Raw genomic sequence first — 9,055 nt, forward strand, 5'->3', positions numbered from 1 at the left:
GAAAGAGTTGGACATTGTCTACGAATCGCGGATGACGAGGCTAGGGAGTCTTGTGTAGAAAAGTTGTTTATGTTCTTGTACAATGCACAAGCCCATGAGTGTTTGCATGAGTTCTCTTCAATGTTCAACAAGGAACTTTCTCTTGAGAATGTCATTGGAGTACGAAGATACTGTTTCTGTCGATATCGTTATGTCCGATGATGAATGATATGTTCATCCATCTGATTTTGCAACAAACAAAGTCATGAAGAGGAGGCTTAGCCATTGTCTTGAAAAGATTCCCAGCTGCAACAATAGAGTAGAGGAGAAATGCCCAATACACTCAAAGAAGTGTTGCCTGCTGCAATTTAGTACTAGTTTTCTTTGTTTTTAGCATCTTCTTACTGAGTACTCAGAGCCCAAGACAGTGACATTGGCAAGCACTCAAGTGCCAATCGAGGATGATGGGGTTGAGGAAGAGGTGGCTATAGACCCAGCAGAGAACAGGGCAGAGGCCAAAAAGAAACCTTTGAGGCTAATGCATCCCTTATCCCCTTCGATGTGCATCACCTATTTCATTAGAAGACAATCAATATAATGAGAATGAACAGGGGGAGTTGTCACTACCTTCCTTGCCCAGCTTTACAATGGTAGCCCAAGCTGATTATGTATTATTAACAGACACATTATGCAACATTTCAATATTCGTGAAGTCTATTACTTGGCTGCCTTAGCAAATTTTAGTGAAGTAGACATGGGTTGGATACAGAGGAAGGAGAGTTAACATTACCTTACAGCCTATACTCACTTCTTCATCCCTCCACTTCCAACTTTCATTTTCTCTATGTTGCAAAGTTGCCTTCTTCTTTTACATGGCCCTAGTGCTGTGTCCTTTCTCCTTAAAGCATAAATCTTTGTCTCTAAGTCTTGAATTGTTTCTTTGTTTGCCATAAGCTTCTCTGAATACAACCCATTTAGTTTTTTTAGTTCAGTGTTCTCTATCTGTAGAAAATTCCTCTGCTGTTTTGCAACCATCGCTTTTGTTTCCAAGTGTTGGCATAACCCAACAAACCTTGTCTACCATCACCCGTGAAATGTAGTAGGTTTGTAATGTTGTAAAATGGAGGTGGTGCATTTGTAAATGGATCCTTGGGATACATTGACCCATTGGTCCACAAGTCCAAATGACGCTCTCCATTATTCCTCCTTTGCTCTTTTTGCTCATAACATAAAAAAAATCTCTTATTTTGTTTCTTCAAAGGCTGGTACTCAGATTGTATGTCCACATGAAGATGGTAAGTATCATATGTTCTTTTAAATGCACCATTTCTACTACTGTTATACTACTGAGAATTTGAGTGTCTCCATGTGTTGTTGAAGGTGGATTAATTGGAATCCCCAAATTTGGATTAATGTTCTCGTTTGCAAAGCTAGTATTTTCTGTCATCATAAAATATATTAAAGAATTGAAACAAGAATTAACTTGATTAGTAAGGACATTTTTTTTAAAGTTTCAGTAGGAAAACCCCCATGGGCGAGATGATGATTAAAGCTTTCCTCGAATCTATTAAATGCATAACCACCTCAAATTTGTGAAATCTTGTTTCTGACAAGTTTACGTGCATCCAACAAAGAATGCCGTCTCATGATGAAACCTCATTGAAAGAATATGTATATTTTAATATATTTAAACCTACTATTATAATAGTAAAAAATGAGCCGAATTGCAAATTTGGATATGTTTAAAACCTTTTTTATTTTCTCTCTCTAAGCTGAGTTGACACTTCTTACAGGGCCCAAAATTGAGTCCACATTTCTCCTAATGCAAGCATCTTGACCCTTGAGATGCATCTCTTAGTTCATGTTGTCGAGAAGATTGCAGTTCAGAGATTATCCATAGTCATTGGATGTTTTTTCTAGAGAGATTCATGAAAATTCTAAAGGGATTTTCTCATCAACGAGCTTGCCCAGAGGGTAGTATGGCTGAAGGATGGATTGTGCAAAAATCTCTTATTTACACAATAAAATTTCTCAGTACATTTGACATAGAGATACTTGGCAACGGGGCCACGAAGAAGATGATAGAATAGTTGGAAAAGTTCCACAAAGGAAATGGCCTTGTAAAGACGATGGACACCTTATGAGAGAAGATCAATAAATTTTGCATCTTGAACTCAAAGGCTATGGTTAAATGGATTCAAAGATATGAGGAGATCAAGGCAAAACATATCATTGCTTGGTAAGATTTTAGAAGGAGTTGACAACAAACCTACCATACCCTTTGGAGCTTGCACAACTACCCGCCTTCCCTTCAACTAGATGGCTTGATGTAATAATAACACAAGAAAAACATGATGGTGAGGCTATCATCACTGAGGAGGAGGAGGAGCTTGCAAAAGGTTGTGATTGGCATGTATGTGATCAATCTCCTTGACCTACTATCTCATTAATAAATAAAAAAGTATATTTATCATGCATCACCTTGCAGCAAATTCTTGTTGTGCTTGGAGTATCGTAAATATGGTGCACTTTGGTCACACAGCCAGTCATTTTTGAAAGGAACGAATAGATCATAAAAGAACAACTTTTGATAGTGGTGTTGAGGCTAACTTTTTGATAGCAGTGTCAAGGCTAACTTCATGTAAGAAAGACAATCAAGTGCAAGTGACTTGAATGCAAAACTTGGCATGCTTGATTGCTATGGGACCATTCAAAACCTCATCAAGGTTGCTTTAAGAAGGTTTGACATGTTTATTTGTGATGTAAAGTGGTTGAAGGTAGTAACAAATGGAACAAATACAACTATGAGGAAGAACAAGAATGGGTTTGTTCAAGTTGACTCCACGAAGTTTTGGATTGACTAGAGGGACACCTTTGTGCTACCAAAACATTGTGAGCAAGTCATCTTTAAAGTAGATTTGAAGGATCTAAGGTGGGTGTTTGTATTCCAAGTTGCTCCTCATAGCAAACAAATTTTTGAAGATGAGTAACTAACTAGAAGAAGGACCAGATAATCATAATGATGGAGTTGATGCCAAATGATAGAGTTGATGTTGAAATCCAAGAGCCAATTACGATGAGCCTAGGCCTGAGGGAAAGGTCATCAAATTCTGATGGAAAGCCAAGTAAATTCAATGAAGGGGAGCACATAGATGACCTTGATACTATAGAAGAGCAAGCCATTGATCAATTGGTTCAAAACTCCTTAGGTGACATTGAAGAGGGTGTAGAGGCACTCCTTGAAATTGATCTTTTTGGGGCCATTGATCTAGCCGAGGATGATACAATGCATGATGAACTATGAGTTTGTAAGTATTAAATTTCAATAATTTTCTTAATCAATAGCTCTAAGAATTAACACAATATATATACATAGAGAGAAATATTAAGTGGCTGCAAACTGCCAAAGGAGTTCTCCAAAAATTGTGTAATTTTAGCTAGAGTGATAATTAAGTGGCCATATATTATAAACACATCCATTAGCCTTGAAACTTTTTAAAAGTGAAAAAAACATTACTATTTAGCATACGTATTAAAGGTTTCCCCAATATCTCATCATCAATAGTTTTGATCCTCCAAAGCATAAGAAAAATTAGAATCTAGTGATATTTTTATTTTCTACATTGAATTACACATTTTTAATATCATAGATGAGCTCAAAAAGGCCAAATTTGACTATAAATATGACCATACTTTAATATTTTTTAGGTATGTAAAAAAGCAAAAAAAATATTTTTTAGGCCAATTATTAGTGCAATACTAGCACATATACCGACATCTATACCGACGTATATACTGGCACCTATACCAGTGCTTTATGTTATGCCTTTCCCCATACCGGCACCTATAAACTATCACCCCAGTAACCCATCATTCCCTTGTAGTGACTTATGAGTTATATCCATGTGATAGATAAGAGGGGAAACCTCATGGCCATGGACTCACTACAAGAGAGCTACCCATTATAGGCATTTATATTATTGATGTTTTAAAGACAAAGTTTTTTTTTTGTAAGGGATCTTATGGGCCTTGGTATATACGCCAATATAATCATCTCACTGTATGTATCGATACCTAATTTGTATTTATATTAGTAATTGTATCAATCTTTACAAAATGGAAAGATAGAACTTCATTGTTGGCCTTAAAAATTGAATAAGAGAGAAAATCTAAGTAGGATTCAAAGAGGCATAGAATGCGTCTCTTCTAGGAATCATTTAAAAGCACTCTTGGCCACATGAAAATAGAACCTTGGAGGGGAATAATGTGTTTAGGCATGCAATGCACGCTCACCCATTATTGAAAGATAGATGCCCACTTTGATAAAATGTGCTCATCCCCTTTGCTAGAGCTGAGACATGTAGATAATGCATTTAGGCATGAAATGCACGCTCACCCACCAATGATCTCTCATATCTATCAACCTGTAAAGCTGATGGCTTACAGTACCACATACTACGATGATGTATCCATCACTCTGGTTATGAATTGTACACATGTCATCAACAAATTTGACCACCACTAGGCCTCCTCTAGTAATGGAAAAAAATTATAGTTACTCTAAGGTGTACAAACAAGACATCTGAGTGATTGTCTCGCCATTTGTAGAGCAGTGAGTACAACCTTACCAACCTTCACTGGATATAAGGAGGTGTTTGCACATATGACTATGAGCGGCAAACTCAAGGGAGAAAAACAAACCGCACCCATGTGTGACTCTTTCTCTTGCTTCTTCTCCAATCTTTTTTTGCATTCATTGATATAATGGCCTAGCTTTTGACACAATAGTTGTACCCCGATAATGGTTACATTTTCCTTTCTTCGTAGGTTTATCATCCACCTTCTCAAGCATCCTTTTAAAAGATTGGGCTGATTTTTCCTTTATCTTGTAGCCACCCTAAGTGAAAACTTTACCTTTACCTTTTTTAATTGGGGTAGAAAATGCTTAATCTCCCACAACTCTCCTACATGCATTAACAGTTCAATTTTGTTGAGATTGCTCTTCTTGCAAGAGCACTATAAGCCAAAGTGTGGATGCAAAACCTTGGTGGTACATTGGTGGGAAATTTGGTTCTAAGGTGTCAAGAATAGAGTTTTTAGGCATGTGCACACCTCCAAGACTAACATTAATGGAGGAACTTAGGTTGTACTTAATTTTACTATGAAATTGGTGCTCTTTTTGATGCTATTTTATTAGGGTGTTAATGAAGTGTGATTACTACCTAATAACTTTCTTAATGAAGTGTGATTACTACCTAATAACTTTCTTAATCACTTATAATCAAGCCTATTTATAGAATACCATACCCAATGTAATAGTATAACTCTTTTTCCACTCTCCATATGTTCATTATATTGAGCTTTTGCTTAATCATGCATACTTAATCTTAATCATCTTTCTATAACAATCATCATCATGCTTAAACCTTATGTTTAATCTCTTGTTGGGCTACCATAATTGCTAAAACTCAAGACTTGGAATAATCCCAATGAGGGGAAAATCTTGAGAAGACCTCGCCAAGATATGTTATGGTTAGAGAAACTCGACTTACTCGAAGTTTTGAGACTAGAGAGTTGCTATGATGTCTCATCAAGCTTGTGATGGTTTACACTACTTTGAATGTGAATATGGTGTATATTATTCAGAATTATGCTTATTTGTTTAGAATAATATATCCATGTGATGCATATGTATTTGTTATTGTGTGAAGGTACCATATAGGTTTATGGATTGTTGTGTGGGTGTCATCCCCCACGAGGTGCATCACATGAAGATGGTTGTCTGAGATCTTGACCCCACTCAGCTAAATTTGGGTGTGCTCCTAGCATGATTATTGTGATGGAGAGGAAGCGGGTTTGGAGTACATTGGTAGTGCTTGGTGGTGGCTAAGCATACATGTTGGTACTAGGTAGGGTAGTGCCTGATGGCTAAGTATGCATGTTGGTACTAGACATACATGGCTCCTGAGATAAGTACCTAGAGTGTTCATGATTTTGGAATAGGTAACAACCAATAGAATCAACTCTTAGGATTATTTGGAACTTGTGTGTTGAGGTGGATGTGAGCCATATAGGGCTCTTTCGGTCATCATGGTGGTCCAGGAGTATTTGGGCTCATTGGTGCATACCATCCTAGTCTAAGGATCACGATCATGTTATAAGGAGATTTGTGATAATGTCCCTAACAAAGCTTTTCTTTGTGTACAAGAAATAATTATGAATAAATATGCTCCCTTGCACGTAAAACAGTTCAGGACCAAAGTTGTACAAAGAATTATTTTGGCTGTCCATGATCATGCAGAAGAAGAGATCAGGAGGGCAGACGAACTTGCAAGGGAAGCTGCAAAGAGAGTATGTCAGCGAGACGAGGAGCAACAAAGACAATTCGAAGCACATATGGCTGCCCTAAATGATTATGACAGCCTGCAAGCTGAGATGGATGAATGGGTGGAATCCAAGAGACGCAGGTCGAGATGCAGGCGGAGAGGGGAAGAAAGAAGAAAGACTATGGGAAGAAATGGAAAGCCTGCAAGAGGACCAAAATCGAAGGCCACCTCAGTCCCAAAGCACAGTCTAGTTCTCAAATCACGGCATTGCTTCAGTGCCCCAGAGTATTATGATCGACATTGGCATCATTAGACTTTTATTTACATTTGTAACATTAACATTAATTTTGTAAGAGACCTGCATTGTTTTGTAAGAAAAAAATCTTTCATATATTAAATTTCTTTTGGAGTTACAATGTTTTGATTGTCATCATTCAATGACTAATCAAGTGAATAGTATGAGAGAAAGATTCTTTGCAGAAAGTCATTTTCTCTTTTTGCCTTGGCACCTGTAAAAAAAGGGTTTTGTTAGTGGTATCTTACATAATGTTCTACACAGCAGCATACTAAATGGTAAATGTAAATATAAATGGTTTACCTTTTTATTATCCATTGTAAATGTATAATCTTTTGGCAATCGTTCAATCTCCTCATATGTAAGGTCTTCTCTAATTTGAGAAAGAGATGTTTTAGATAGTGTGTTCAGCATTGTAAGCAATTACCCTTCGAAATATATCTCCATTACTAGAGGCGTATTCTCGGGATCTGACTCCAAATCTTGATCTAATGGAACAAGGTTGCCATTAACATAATGATATCTGGTGTAGTGAAAAGTTACAATGAAGTTTTGAGAGCCAATAATGTACTTGCAAACTATTGACTTCTTCTCCAAAACAGAAATGATGCCTTTTGTCAAGTTCTCCTATCCCCAACCATTGTCCAAAAAGTCCAGTGCCTTACTTGATTTGCAAATAAACATTGTTGAAGTATTTCTTATTTCTTCATCAAAGAAAAAGTCAACAAACACTTTGATAGGCATAAAAATAGTAAGCTTCACATTCTTTGTTGCAATAGATGTCTTAAGAGACTTCTGTATGTCGTGATACAACCTGATCCTATAACTTTCACTAGTTTGTGAAGTTGGCAATGGCCAATCTTTGCTTCCAAATAATGGGAGGGGTAATGGAGTCAAACGACCCCATCCAGAAGATGTGTTTGGTTCAAAGTACTGCATATCATAGAAAAATATGCCATGGTCTGCAAGATCTCTATGAGTTCTTTCTTTGTAAATTTGTTCTTCTACATATGCATGGAAAGCGTAAAAAATCCCACTTATACTCTCCATTGGTTTCCAGTCTATCCATTGGATGGATAAATATCTGCATAAAACCAAAAGATTAGGCATTTTTAAAACAACAATTAGACACTTTTAAATTTTTAAGGAGATAGGATTGAATGGATAAACAACTACATAATAACAACAATCAAACACTTTAAAACAAAAGAAGCTTTGACTGAGATACTACTCACAGTTGGAACGATATCGTGGAAGACCAAGAGGAAATTTTTTCACCCTCAAGTCTACATGCTGAAAAACATGTTGTATTAGTACCTCTATCACACGCTTACTAGATTCACATACCTTGAACTCTTTAACTTGTCCCTTCAATGGCTCCACAAATTCATTAGCATTTCTCCTCTTCCTCCTCCTTCCCTATAAAAGTACCCAGCTCCCAATTGTAATTGTAGATGGTATCCATGTCCCATCGTTCGTATTATAATTATTGAATACAGTAATAGCTGAAATGTGTTGCCATATATATAGGCAGTGATGTGTGTGAACACACTTAGGACCGCCGGGGCACTTTTTCCCTCTTTAGGAGGTTTTTTCCCCCGGCTTGTATACACGCCCATCATTCTAGGGCTAACTTATCTTTGTACATTGACACAATCTAATACACTGTGTATTGTGTGCATTCTTGCTTCTTCTTCTCCAAGCTTTGTGTGCTTTCCTGCAACCCTAATTCCAACAATTGGTATCAGAGCAGGCATCGGCTCTTAGGGCTACGCCGCTAGCACCCTCCAACTCACGTTCTCCGATTGAGGTGAGCTTTCACGAGTGCTTGTAGATCCCTATACTCTACAAATAGGCTAGTTGGGCTTTGCATTCTCAGAAATTGCATCTGAGGTCATTTCGGGCTCCGTTTTTGCATTACAAGTTCTGTACAGGTGTTTCCGTCATTTTGTGCAGAAATTTTGACAGTGTAGTTTTCTTCCAATTAGGCATACGTATTCTATTGTGGACCGTGCTACATAGCACGAGTTGTTTTCTGTTCAGTCTTTGCTTCATTACAGGTAGCTTTTGCATCAGTTTCAGTCAGTGGCCATGGCTGATAACAGCAATGATGTATTTCGCATGTTGTCTGCTCTGCTGATGACAAATTGGATGGAGTCAGCAACTACCCACTTTGGGCATACATGATGCAGCATGTTTTGGTTACAAAAGGAGTGTGGAACATTGTGCAGGGTATGGATGTACGTCCAGGTTTTGTGGATGTAGGATCTATTGAGGATGTTGCAGGTTCTAGCAGCTCTACTGTTGCTGCTGTTTTACCCACTGCTGAACAAGCTCGTTGGGATGGTAAAGATGCGCAGGCTCATGCTTTGATTGCACTTTCTGCCAAACGTAACATCACTCCACATATTCGTTCAGCTAAAACAGTAAAATAGGCTTGGGATATTCTAGCTGG

General features: G+C 37.6%; 1 pseudogene; it reads right to left on the bottom strand.

Annotated features, from left to right (window-relative positions):
* Positions 1-6,739: 6,739 nt before the first annotated feature.
* LOC147638597 (uncharacterized) lies at positions 6,740-7,539 on the bottom strand (annotated as a pseudogene).
* Positions 7,540-9,055: the final 1,516 nt, after the last annotated feature.

Source organism: Cibotium barometz, chromosome 5 (genome assembly GCF_041138505.1).
Source record: "Cibotium barometz isolate CiBa-2024 chromosome 5, ASM4113850v1, whole genome shotgun sequence".
Classification (NCBI taxonomy): Eukaryota; Viridiplantae; Streptophyta; class Polypodiopsida; order Cyatheales; family Cibotiaceae; genus Cibotium; species Cibotium barometz.